Source organism: Lissotriton vulgaris, chromosome 7 (genome assembly GCF_964263255.1).
Source record: "Lissotriton vulgaris chromosome 7, aLisVul1.2, whole genome shotgun sequence".
Taxonomy (NCBI): domain Eukaryota; kingdom Metazoa; phylum Chordata; class Amphibia; order Caudata; family Salamandridae; genus Lissotriton; species Lissotriton vulgaris.
Window position 1 is genome coordinate 931,132,459 of NC_141695.1, and position 14,420 is coordinate 931,146,878.

Consider the following 14,420-nt stretch of genomic DNA (forward strand, 5'->3'; position numbering starts at 1 on the left):
AACGTGTGTTAAAAAAAATATAAAAAATTTGCACGCATGCTGGCTGCTCCGAGAGTTACCATCTATCTTTAGAAAATTGATTTTAGCTCAGTTAATCTCCTACAAGGAATTGAGCAGCAAGAAAGTGATGCCTTGACTGAGGCGACATTGCAGGATGTTTGTCACTAAACTTCACCACCTTTCTTCACATGAACAATCAGCAATGCACCAGTAAAGCAGGGGACTCTGGGTTTTATGGTAGCACAAACTTGAACTTTACGTGTGTGTTGGACTTAACTGATCTGAATGCAGAGAAGGGCAGGTAGGAATATGATGTTGATTGCAATGATTCACTTTTGGGGACATGGTGGTAGTGGAGATGTATGCTAGGAATTTCGGTTTTGAGAGCAAAGTTGTTTTTAAAATTTGGTTTCAGAATTGTAATATTTATAATACGAGACCCAATGTATTAGGAGCCGCTGCAAAATGTGGTTACAAATTACTCACCAACTTTGTGGGTCTCAATGCACTGGGGTGGGGGGGGGGGGGGAGGGGATCGGCTCCGGTTTATTTGAAGAGCCAGGTCTTGAGGTCCTTCATGAACGTGTGTAGGGTAGGGGAGCATCTGATGTTCACAGGGAGCTCGTTCCAGGTTTTGGCTGCGATGTAGGAGAAGGCTCTCTCACCGGTTCTGTTTCTGCGGATGCAGGGGATCTCTGTCAGGGCGAGGTCGGTGGAGCGGAGGTTCCTCTTGGGTACGTGGAAGAATACTCTCTTGTTGAGGTATTTGTGTCCGACGGGGAGCTGGTGGATGCTTCGTAGGTGTTGGGTCATGTGCTCGTAGCACGGTATCCCAAGGCGAGTCAGGCTGCAGCGTTCTGGATGGTTTAGAGTTTGTGTAGAAGTGTTTTGTTGATTCTGGCGTAGAGGGCATTGCCATAGTCCAGTCTGCTGGTTATGAGTGTGTGGGTGACAGTCCTTCTGCAGTTGGGGCGGGGGGGGATCCATTTGAAAGTCTAACAGAGGATGCAAAGCCATTTGAAACTAGTGGATGCGACTGCGTTGATCTTGCGGTTCAGGGAGAGGGAGGAGTCAAGGATGATGCTGAGGTTCCGAGTGTGGTCTGTAGGGGTGGATAGGCTCCCGAGTGCAAAGGGCCACCAGGTGATGTCCCAGGTGGAGATGCAGGGTCCGAGGATCTGAGTGAGAGGATGGTGTCGTCGGCGTAGGATACGATGCTTAGCCCATGCTCTCTGATGATGGCGGCGAGGGGGGCCATGTAAATGTTGAAGAGCGTGGGGCTGAGTGATGATTCCTGGGGTACTCCGCAGTTGGTTTCTTTGGGTTTGGAGAGGTCACATAGCAACATTTCAAGAGGGTTGCGGAACCACCTGCCTAATGAATATTAATTGGGAAGGTCGCTATTTGTGACTCCTTGTGATTGTTTAAAAATACAGTGATGGATAATTGCAAAGAACTGGAGATGACAATACCTGTATTTGCATTCCTAAAAGGTATTTAAAAAAAATGAAAAGCAACTGGTGTTTCTCAAAGGAACCAGCACTGCTTTCAGAATACATTGGGAGGGGCAGGCAGTAGTCCTAGGGACTACTGCCTGTTCTATTCCAAGGCCATATAAGAGGATTCAGAAAGGAGAACGTGTCTCAAGAGGGTGCATTCCTTTTTGACAATCATGTACCACCTCCTTTTTGGTTCTGGTAAATGATTGATGGTTTACAACTGCAGTTGCAACTCATTGATACATACCACTTTGACTTGTAATTGGGGGTATGCCACTTTTATGCCATCTGCTAATCGAAATTCTGAAAACGTTGCAAAACCCATTTGGCGAGTTGAAAAGGCGTGTCAGACTCACAAAATGGGCTCAGTATAAAAAATATATATATTTGCGGGCACAAACCTTGTGATTTTGCGAATCATGGGGTTTGCGATGGCAACATGGCTATGTACATCAGGCCCATGATTTTGTTTGAAGTACAGCACAATAGCACTGATTACAGTGGTGCTGCAAAGATGAGGCACGGTAGGGATAAAGATACCATATACAGCACAGAATGCAAGATTTTAATTTATTTTCATTATCTCAACATATTCTACACCTTGTAAAGGGTAGAAGTGTACATTTTCATATAACTAGATGGTAGCAGAAGATCATCTTTAGGACTCAAAGGGATATTATATTTTTACAGCCACCGGATGGCAGCTATATGGATACATAAAACAAAAGATCATGTAAGTACAGATGGGCCCTTCATGAAGGAGTGATGTAAAACTGATGGGGGTGAAAATGGGGTATTGCCCTGAAGGAACAACAGATATGGACATTGGTCCAGGCTGCAAAGACTAGTCCAGTGCAGATGAACACTGGGTTGGTACTGCTGGGGAAGAATGAGTGGTTACATATGGAAAGCTGCAGGAAAGGATTGCTGAGTACACAGGGCATTATCAGCAAATGATGGTTGGATGATCATAGCCACTTTTAGGAAAGAATGATTGGGTAAATGCAGATGCTTGCTGGGTAATCATACATAGATACATGATGACATCTGCATGGAATAAATGCTGGTTACAGGTGAAGACACAGAGGGCTTGCACAGAGTACACATGAACATCTGCTTGCTTGATTAGATAGTGTTGTTAGTTGGGTGCTCGCAGACACAAACATGGCATGTTGTTTAAGTACTTGACGCCTGTTCATGGAGGAAAGGGTTGAAGCCTGTGCACACCTGTACTCAGGAAAGCTGGGGTACATGCAAGTCAGAATGGTTAGGTGGATGTTAAGATTTAACTTTAGGTGTGGTGGGGCACTTGAAAATACCTTCAGAAAGTCCTAGTTTAGAACATTTGGCCGCCTGCCTATAAGAAGTATAGATACACTTGAAACCTGGTTTGGTACATGAGGACCTTTGTAGGTAAGGACAGTAGTTTAAATTAACATATTTTGGTGAAGGGTGGTTGTCTACATGCCGGCACATGCATTTTGAGGTTGTTGGGTATCATGATCACATGGAGGGATAGTTAGGTGCTTATGAAATAAATACTTGATTGGCTGTATGCAGACTCTTTGAAAAGCAGAGACCTTGTGCATGTTATGCCAGCTATGACCGGGAAACTTGTGTATACAGTGTTCTAAACTGATATTCAAATATATAATTTCGACTATGTAGGCACTTGAGAGAAGGACAGTTGTAGTGACATGCATTGTAATGTCATGCGATGTAAAGGCATCTGCGTTGTAAAGGTTGTTTCCCATATTGAGTATCAGACCGCTGTAGCATGTTACTGGAGATAGAGTTGCAGCCTGACTAGAAGCAGGGGTGGGGGGAACTTGGACAACTGCAGGATAGTGATTGGAAATTGGGCGTTTTGCCTTTTCAGGTACAACAAATTTGCATTAATTCCTCAGATCAACCTGTAAAACAAAGTATGCGATGCCATACGACGATCAACAGACAAGAGCAACCGTTTTCCCTGCAACTCTTGCCTCAAAAGAAAACTCTTTGGAAGCATCTGTAGGCTGTGCAGGTGAGTAAACCCAACAAGGTCCTGTATAAATGAGCAGCCTCGTGTGTTTTAGATAATAAATCCTATGCCAGTCTCATATTTCAAGCCACCGAAGCTGCTTCACCTGTGAGTCAGAACTCTTCTGTGTATGTCCTCTCCTAGTCCATGAATCGATTGTGCACAGGCTTAGCCTTTCAACAAAAGCAGCACATTTAATGGGGTTGGTTCAAGGAAGAGAGTGGGGTTAGAAGGTCCTCGTAATACCTATTTCACCATGTAGGTGAGCAGGGCTGTGCAGATTATATTCGACATTTGTAGGATAACGTCATAGTGTGGAGGAAATTTGTCGAGTGGAATGCTAAAATACGTTGACATTTTACTGAAGCAGATTGGTGCAGAAATGGCTTCACCAACTTCTGACTCAGGATTTGAAACCCTGTACAAGGCTGACATCCAGGATGGCAGTTTCATTGTGCTTCAGTTCTCGTCTCGCGGTGCTAATAGCGGCTCTGCTCCCAGGTGCGGCTCCATGGAGGTTACATCCGGATGGTTCCACTGGTCTCTCTTTGACAGCTGTCCCAGCTCTCCTTCCTTTTCTCCAGAGTAGAGTCAGATTAAGGCTGGGAATACAAAAGGGAGGATTTAAGTAGAATGAGAGGATGGTCTAACTAGACAAGATGTCTTAAAAACTAGCACCCATACCCTCCCTATGCGAGTGGTGATCTCTGAGAGAAGGCCTACCTCCATGATACCAGGTTATTTGTATCCCATTCTTGCCGTGCCTGTGCCTCTACTTATGGTTCTGGCCCCTGTAGGTAAAGTAACTAGCTCAAGATAACACATGGTCTAAATGGAAGCCAGTACTTAAACTCACTGCTCTCTCCAAAGCACACTGCCTCATTAACTACACTAAATGTCTGATATTATGTAATACAATAAAATAGTCTTTATCTTGTAGGTTAAATGAAGCCAACCCAGTTTCAAGATGTTTACGTGCTTCCTAATGTAGAGGAAAATATGGCTGCTCCTCAGCAAAGTGACACTGTACTATATATCAAAATCTAAACAAAAGAAGTTCTGTCGTCATCTCAGCATGTACATAATCTTCAGGTTGTAACAGTATCATGGTTTGAAATGTGCAGAAAGCGAAAATGCCATGAAATGACCTTAACATTGGGTAAATACCTGAGGATTGCAAATAATTTGTAGTTCTTGGTAAGTTAACATTTTAGCATGTTGGAAGATGTGTAACCCAAACATTTAGAACTCTATTATTAGACTGGAGACAAAGAAGTACAGAAAAGGAACAAGAAGTGGCAAAACCAGTGGGTGTTAACAGTAAAACGTTCTGGCTTATCTTTGGTTTAGGTTACTGTCACAAATGCATGCCATCTGCAGTGGCCATCTTTTAATGGTTTTTAAAACATTACCAAATTCATCAAAATATGCCAGTTGCAAATGTGCATGCATCCGCAGCGGCCGTCATTAATGCATTTTTCTTTATTTTAACCTATCCCATTCAAAGGTGCCCTTTGTGGATGTGTGCAAGTCCTCAAGGACCATCTTTGAATGTGATTTGTCAAAATAAAACAAAGCCATCCATAGGTGCCTCCCTCGTATGCATGTGCACAAACGAATGGCCATCTTGAAATGGTAAAAAAAATAAAAAATAAGATGGCGAGCTGCCAATAGTGTGCCTGGCGTCAAAAGGTGAAGAACAAAATTAAGGGGACTATAGGAGCAAGAGGACACTAGGTAGGGGTGGAGAAAGGCAGAGGAGGTCCAGGGACACTGCAAAGCAAGGTCTGATATCAACAATTGATACATCTTTATCTTTCAACCAGAGCACTGTAAGTTCTAAATGCTCCTCGGTGGGAAAATCACAGTAATAGAGAGGAAAACCATTAAATCACGAGCAGGAATGTGAGATACACAACAAAGCCATCCATTCATGACCCAGAGGATGACCCAATCCCCAGTCGAATAGCAGTTTAGGCATTGGAAACAAGAACAGACAGTCTGTAGCCAAGACTTTTTTTTTTTCATTTCTTTATTGCATTTCAAATTGAAGAACATCATTCTGTAATCACAGATCCCCCTAACAGTCCCCCCACCCCCCGATCTGACTCTGCCTTCAACCGTCGTACACACAGCTTCGGAACACCTATTTGAAAAAATTGTATACACAGCCATTTAGCCAACAACCCGTACAATGGGCAGGCGGCGTTTCATCACACAAGTTTATCTCATTGCTAGCAAAGGACTACTTGACAAGTTCGGAACCACAGCATAAAGGTAACAGATAGATCCATCTCAGTCTCTCCTTACATCACATCACCCCGCCCCCTGTGTTGTAGTGGGACCATTGGTGTCGTCCTTTTTCATCAAATATGTGTGATATAAGCCCCAGAAATTTTTATGCCTGCAATTCGCTATAGTTTTCAGATTGAGTACAGCAATAGAGCATGTCATGTGCCCATCGCTTTGGCGTTGGCTGTGAGCCTCTCATCCAGCAGCAAGCCAGCACTCGGCGGGCCATCAGCAGGCCCATGTCAACCAGTCGTCTAACCGCTCTGAGTAGCTTTTTGGTGTATCCCAACAGGGCCACTAGGGGATCGGGAGCGATCTCGACCTCCGTTAGCTCGCTTATCTCAGAGAATATCTTCTCCCAGAAATCCCAAATGCCCGAGTATTGCCAAGCGAGGTGTAAGAAATCCGCCTCCGGGGCGTTGCATCTCTCGCAGTTTGCTGAGTCCCGCAGTCCGTATTTGCAGAGTCTTGCGGGGTGTAGTACACTCTGTTTATAAACTTGAAGTGGACTAATCTATGTCTGCCATTAAGCGAAACCTTCTTAGTCACAGTACAGCAGTATCTCCGTGTCATCGTCCAATATCGTGCCCAAGTCGGTCTGCCATGCAAGTCGCGCCTTAGTGTATGGGTACTGTGTAGTTGTCTGTGTAAGCTTGTACAGACTGGATATCGGCCCCCTAGGCGATGCAGTTTTGACTACATGAGTGAGCTCAGGGACCTCAGGAGGTTCGGCCATGTCTGCTCCCAGCAAGTCGTCCAGAGCGCTGCGCACTCTATGGAACTGGAATCTCGTCAGTAGTGGGGGCGCTTCGCTGGATTCCAGCGCCTGGTCCCACGTCTTTACTACCCCGTCAGCAAATAGCTCGCCCGCTGTATTTATATTCAGTTTGCGCAAGGCTCCAACTACTCCCTTTTCCGTGAGCGGCGGCAGCCATCTGACGCAGTCTACTGGCATCACAGGTAAGCACAGCAGCGCGCCACCCTGCATCTGCATGAGGCTGTGCCACGAGTGGTTGGTGGCTGTCAGGGAGTCCAGTACACCCGTTCTACGGTCTGTTGGGCGGAAAATAGTATGCTGGAGTGTGTCCGGTTGTGCAAAGACGATTTAAATGCGTACATGAGGTATGTTTCTATCTCCATGTAGCCAAGTATGCAAACGTGACGCCTGTGCCACTCTGTAATATGCCTCCAAATCGGGGCTCCAAGCCCGCCCATTTAGTAAGGCATAGTGACTGTCGTCCATCGGACTCGGGGCTGCCCGCCCGCCCAAGCTAGCTTCGTCATCTGTTGTTGCAGTCGTGCAAAAAATGATTTGGGTAGGACAATTGGTAAGGTATTGAACAAGAACAAGAACCTAGGAAGCACAACCATTTTCATTATAGATATACGACCCATTAGGGACAGGGGAAGTTTGCTCCAGTTAATTATGTTGTCTTCTAACCTACTGACCGCAGTTCCGTAGTTGGCTCGAAAGAGTATTTCGGAGTCTGTGTGCAGGTGTATCCCCAGATAGCGAACCGTGTCTGTGGTCCATTGGAGAGGGTATTCCATCTGCACCTGCTGCGTGAGCGGAGTTAGTGGAAAGGCGAACAACTTGGTCCAGTTGACCCTTAGGCCAGAGAGCGCCCCAAATCATACCACCTCTCTAAGTACTGATGATAAGTTGTTATCTGGGTCGTGTACATACAGCAAGGTGTCATCAGCATACATCGACACTATAATCCTGTAGCCCGGGAAGCCAAAGCCTTCGTGTCCGTGGTATTCCTGCAGAGCGCAAGCTAGCGGTTCAGCCACTAAAGCATATATACGAGGGGCGAGAGAGGGCATCCCTGCCTAGTCCCTCTGCTGATAGGGAAGGGATCCGTGACCAAGTCTCCCATACGGAGTCTCACACTCTGTTCGTGGTATAACGCCCCCAGCATTTGTAGAAATGGCTGTCCCAGGCCCATACGCTGCAGTACTATACGCATGAAGGGCCTCTCCACAGAGTCAAAGGCCTTTTCCATGTCGAGGAAGACAGCCAGCGCCCTGCCATCTGGCCTAACATGCTGGATCACTCCCAGTACCGTGCGTATATTATATACTAGATTTCTGCCAGGGACAAATCCCGCCTGTTCTGGGGCTACCAATCCGTCAACCAACAAGGCCAATCGAGTGGCTAGGACCTTGGCAAATAGTTTGGTATCGATGTTAAGCAACGACAGGGGTCTGTATGTGCCGCACTCATCGTGTGGCTTACCTGGCTTCAATATAGTTACCAGGAGAGCCTCCCTCATAGATTGTGGCATACTGCTCTCTACGCATATGTCGTCAAAGAGGGTCGAAAGGCGTGGAAGCAGTTGGTCTTTGAATGCTTTGTAAAAGCCCGCCGTGAGGCCGTCAGCTCCCGGTGCGCTGCCCGATATCATACTGGCAAGCGCGTCCAGAATCTCATCCTTTTCTATTTGTTGCATGAGAAATTCCCTATCGTGATTGGCTAGGGTGGGAATGTCTATGTGACTCAAATAGTCAACAGTTTCCTCTTCCATATCGCCGACCTTAGAGGAATACAGATCTGAGTAGTACTGTTTAAAAGTCTCCGCTATCTCTCCGTCATCTGTGGTTGGCCCTCCCGCAGCGGTGTTCACCATAGAAACGTGATGGCGCCACTGCTCCCCCTTCATAAGGTTGGCCAGCACTGCGCTTGGCCGCTCCCCCTCTCCATATACCCGAGCTGTGGAATATTTGCTCATATGTTTGACCTCCCTGTCAGCTTCCTCATGATACTCCGCTAGCAGGATTTTGATGTCTGCGTTCACCGTGTCATCTTCGAGACAGCGCTGCCTGTGTTCCAATTCCCCCAGTTTTTTCTCAAGGTCCGCTAATCTCTGCCTAATTGCTTTGAGTATGCCCAAGTGCTTTGTCATCGCGACTCCTCTGATATAGACTTTGAAGGCCTCCCAGATTACTTGGAAGCTCTCGACCAAGCCTATATTCTGGTCAAAAAACATGTCTATGGCCTCAGCCAGCTCTCCCTTAAACACGGGTCCAGTTGAGAGTTAGGCGGGAACCTCCATTTAAATGGCGGTAGTATTTTACCTGGGATATGAATTTCCAGAAGTACAGGTGAGTGATCAGATAGAGTTCTGGGCAGTACTCTGCAGTCTCTCACTCGGTCTAGAATGGAGGAGGAAGCAAGCAAGTAGTCTATCCTAGTGTGGACGTTGAAATATGCAGAGTAGTTATCCTGTGTACATGCAACAATGGTCCCATGCATACAAGAAATATGAAAGGAATAAATATAGACAGAGTCAATCTATATAACGAGTGACATGTCCAGCCGGACAGTGGTCTTCAAAGTTTACTCAGTATACACTTCGTTATAACACAAGGAGTACCTTCCACAATTCAACCAGTGTGGAACACAAGCCTGTGCTCAGCACTAACAGAACGGGTACAGAAGGTGAATATAGAGAGCGAAGAAGGGCTTTTTAAGGCAAAGTACGTTTTCTGTCATTAATACAGTTGTACAGAATTTTTAAAAACAAAGCACCATTACATCACATAGTAATCACTTTTAGTATTAGGTGCTAAATAGGTCGACGGCGTTTCGGACCCCCTAGTAAATCACGGGGACCATCATCAGGACATTTCAATGAAAGCCTTAACAATAATTAGCCTCTAATTGCCTAGAAAGGGAAAAGAAGGAAATATACACATTTAGATACACAGACTACAAACGTTTTCCAAAGCAGGTGACTTGTAGTGACAAGTGAGGCACTCGACTCAAGGGCGGGTGGAATTCAAAACAAGTGCAGTGACGGGGTGGCGCGAACGAGCATGCTAGTGTCTAGCATGCTAGGGGGTTCTGAAGAATATAGAGAAGCTGCGGCAGCGGCCTACCCATGAGGGAGAGCAGGAGGGTGCCCCAGTGTTTGACATCTGCCCCTAACTGACTCATTTGGGGTCCCAGATTCCTGTCTAGGAATACCTACTGGTCTCTTGTGTCTTGTGACATAGGTGCCTAGATACCTAAATCCCTCAGACACCACTGGAGCCGAACACCGTGATGAAACCCTAGGGGGGACTCAACAGTGGAAAGATTATCGACGTGGACCAATTAATATTGTAGCCGGAGTAGCTACCGAAGAGCTAAAAAATATGTAGTACCCGCGCCATAGAATAATATGGCTGTGCCAGATACAAAACAATATCGTCGGGGTAAAGGGAAATACGCCTCTCCCATCCCCCCGGCTCCGCTATACCCCAGATCATGGGATCCCTCCTGTTCCAGTGTGCCAAGAGCAAACAGGAGCCGGGACAAAGGGCATCCTTGCCTGGTGCCTCTACGCATTTGAAAGGATCTGGATAATGCGCTATTAACTCGCACCCAGGCCGTAGGCGTCTCATACAAGAGCCTAACCCAGCCGCAAAACTCCGGGCCGAAGCACAATCCTTGGAGAACCATAAACAGGTATGGCCACTCAATACTATCAAAGGCCATTGATGCATCCAGCACCTTCAATGCCGTCTGTTGGGTCTCTGAGCCACTAGTCATGTGTAGCACCCCATATAGTCTCAGTAAATTGTGCCAGGTACTTCTATTAGGCATGAACCCCGACTGGTCCACGTGGACCAGCTCTGCAATGACAGGCACCAACCTGTCTCCCAAGGCCTTCGCCAGAACCTGGCCTCCACATTGATGAGGGAGATAGGACGGTAGGAACTACACAGGTCGAGTGGCTTCCCAGCTTTATAGATCACTACTATTGTTGCTGCCCTCTGGTCCAACGGCAGCTGCCCTGTTTTGCATGCCTCCAGCAGCATGTCTCGGAGCATGGGTAGAATGATCGAGGGCTATCTTTTATAGATCTCTACTGGGAGTCTGTTGGATCCTGATGCTTTCTCTGCTTTAAGGAAGCCAAAGCTTTACCCAGCTCTTCCTCTGTAAGGTCCGCCTTAAGCCGTTTGCACGCTTCTGGAGACAATACGGGCAAAGCAAAATCTCTCAGGAATTCTGCACAGTCCTCTTTTGATCTTGTGCCGACTGGTGCATAGACTCACTCAAAATGCGCGTCAAAGGCCTCTGCCATATCATTGCTGGTGGACTTAATTACCCGGTCGTATCACACACCCCTGTCACCAATGACCTGTCCAGGTCGTGGCGTTCCACCCACGCCAGGAGCTTCAGGGCCTTGTCCACAGCATTGTATATCTGACGTTGCGTAACTAGCGTGTAAGCCGGTGCCTCGTCATCTGCCAGTTGGTATTGCGATTCTGTCTCCCTCCATCTGGCTAATTTCCTGCTCCAGCTGCAGAATCTGTAAAGACTTCTTTATTCTGTGCTCCAATCAGTGCCTGTGCTTGTCTCCTCAACACTGTCTTAGAGGCCTCCCAAATAGTGATGTGAGACTCTACAGACCCCCTTGTTTTCTTTAAAATAGAGCTCGGAGCCCTTTCGTAGCTTGTCCACAATCGCTGGGTCCCGGAGACTCCAAGGCTCAATCCTCGGAAATGCAGCTCCGTCGATAGAAGGGCCCCTAAGAGTGACGCACACTGGAGAGTGATCCGAAATCCCTCGTGGCAGGTGTTTGCAGTTGAGGAAGTCCCCCATCTTACTGTTTCGGGAAAAGAGATGATCTATCCTGGCATGTTGTGCCGAGTAAAAAGTGTAGTGTCTCAATGAAGGATTGTGCGCCCGCCACAAATATACCATGCCCATCGCCATAACGCAGTCTGCCAGACATCGTTCCCCTTGCATGCCAGTCTGGGAGCCAGGCCGGTCCATTACTGCTTTTGTGTCCCCCCCTCAATAAGGAGGACTTTAGGGGAAGGTATGTTATGAATTAACTAAACTTCGGGAGAATCACTGAGTGAGAACCCAGCGGTATATAGCAAGAGCAAAGTACAATCTGACGCCCCTCCCATTTGTCCACTGCCGCAACGAAACAGTCTGCATCATCCGTCCATGTGCCTGTTATAACAAGGAGCAGTGTATTGTGCAGCAGAATTCACACCCGTGCCCCTGACATAAACCCAGAATTGGCTATCATTTTGTAGCCAAAACGGTCCAAGGCCTTACACCTACTTCCCCGCAAGTGCGATTCTTGTATCAGAACTATGTCTGGGGAGTGCCTCTTAATGTGCTGCAGAACTAATGTGCATTTGATCTTGTTCCCAAGATCATTCACATTTCATGTCCATATCTGCATACTAGCTGGGTCCCCCATGGTTACGAGTAATGCCTATTTCAGTGGAGTGAGTGAATGAATGAATGAACGAATGAATATTGGACTTGTAGAGTGCGAACTTAGCCCAAGGGTGTCAAGGTGCTGAGCATGAGGGTGCGGACAGAGAGACATGCTCATACCGAGATGTGTGAGAAAACCCAGGTCTTTAAGGCTTTACGGAAAAGAGAATGGGATGCCTGACTCGAGAGCTCTTCCGGGAGGGAGCTCCACAGTTTAGCAGCAGCAGTGGAAAAAGCTCTACCTCCCCATTTAACATTATTAAATCTCGGTACTTTTAGCATATTCTTATCTGCGGAACGGAGCCGCCTGCTAGGAACATAGCGATGGACAAATGCCTTAATCACCTCAGAACCTGAACCGTAGTAGCCATCAGGAGTCGTGCACAGAGTCTTGAAGAGGATCCTACGGTCCATAGGCAGCCAGTGCAGCAACTTGAGGGAGACTGTGACTGAATGGTATTTTGGAAGATTCATCACAAACCTGGCTGTAGTATTCTGCACCATCTGCAGACGTCACACTAGGCCCTTGTTGATGACTAAATAGAGGACATTACAATAGTCCAATCTGGACGTTACCAAGGCAATGACGGCCTGCTTACGTGCAGCGAAGGAGAGGAAATGGGAGATTTTTCTTACGATCCTAATGATCCCAAAACAAGTGGAGACTGTCCTGCTAACCCGAAAGCTTAGGGACAGTGAATTGCCCACGATAACCCCAAGGTTTTTCCTATGGGAAACTAGGCAGGGACAGACACCAAGCGCGTCCGGCCACCAGTCACTGGACCAGATCTCCTGTTTACTCCCAAAAATCAAGACCACCGTCTCCTCTCCATTTAATTTCAGAAAATTTTCCACCATCCAGGAGGAAACTGCTTGCATACAGTTCCTAAAGTTAAGGGCTGAATCCCTTATACTATGTGAAATAGACACCATTATTTGGCTGTCGTCCACATAGGACAGCACCTCTAACCCATAGATCTCATAACCTTAGCAAGAGGAGCAACATAGATATTGAAAAATGTTGGGCTCATGGAGGAGCCCTGAGGAACACCACACAACAAGGGTTTGGGGGCTGAGTAGAATTGACCAAGCGTCACCGTCTGTGCCCGCTCACTAAGTAAGGAAGCGAGAAACCCCCAAGGCCGAACCCCACTACCTATCTCTCTGAGGCGAACAATCAGCCTGAGAGGCGACAGGGTATCAAAGGCTGCGGTGAGGTCAATTAGAACAAGCAGGGTGGTGTGCCTGCGTCCACTTGAGTCCGGATATTGTTAAATACAGACGTCAGTGCTGTTTTGTACTTTGGTGGCTTCTGAATCCATGTTGAGAACCATCAAGTAGGTGGTGATCTTTCAGGTAGGTGCTAAGATGAGGGTTTAGGTTGGTTTCCAGAATCTTACCTGGAACAGGAAGTAAGGAGATCGGACGATAATTCTTCAGTTCACCAGGGTCCAGAGAAGGTTTCTTCAAAACTGGCTTCACCACAGCTGTCTTCCACAGGGTGGGATATTGCCCCTCTGAGATGGCAGCATTCAGAACATCGGTAAGATGGGGAATAATGATTTAACGGCCAGTTTGTAACACCTTGAGGGGACAAGGATCCAGTGGGGAGCCTGATTTGACCCGTTCTAAAATACGATCAGTCACCTCCGAAGACATGCAAGTAAAAGTGAGAAGACTGGGAGAACCTTCCGTGAGTGAGGTCTCATTAGGATGGAGAGTGGGTTGAACAGACGACCTCGCGATGGGGTTGGATGCTTCAAGCAAGGAGTAAGTATCTGAGATCTTTGTATTGAAAAAGTCAGATATTTTATCACAGCGCTCCTGGGAAAATACTTAGGTGTCAGTGACATGGGGAGAGGTAAGAGAGTTTATTACCTTAAAAGATCCCTAGAGGATTTCAAAGATTCAGCAGTCTTAGAAAAGTATAGTCTCTTTTCCTCCATGATGGCTGCTTTATACTCTTTTAGACCCTGTTTATGCAATTTCCTACTCAACGGTTCTAGGTCTTTGCGCCAGAGCCTCTTCTGTTTACGACAGCCCTGTCTGAACTTTCCGAGTCTCTCCAGGGAACAGAGGGTTTTTTCCTTGCTGAGTAGTGCTTACTAAGAGGTGCAAGGGTGTCCATTGGCGCTGACTATGAGTGCGCCCTCGCAGTGGGAAACTCTCTGTGTCAACCTCCCACAACTGGTGGATATCAAGGTCTCGAGCGTGTATCCCCTCCCCCAAACCAAATAAACAATGAACCCAACTACCTTCCTTGCAACCCTGCTGGGTGAGTCCCCAACCTCCCACCTAGCAAATGTGCAGAGGGCCTGTTACTCAAACTATGCAGAAGGAAACATTTCTGAGGAGCCGTGGACTAGCCTCTTGTGTG

At 47.0% G+C, this 14,420-nt stretch overlaps 1 protein-coding gene across 1 annotated transcript in view; it reads right to left on the minus strand.

The window, feature by feature from the left end:
* Positions 1-3,986: 3,986 nt before the first annotated feature.
* Positions 3,987-14,420, minus strand: part of RELL2 (RELT like 2) — a 266,333-nt gene continuing 255,899 nt past the window's right edge. Inside the window, exon 8 of the mRNA XM_086931361.1 lies at positions 3,987-4,124. The gene's annotated coding sequence lies outside the window, so the exon portion shown is untranslated. The remainder of the gene's footprint in view (positions 4,125-14,420) is intronic.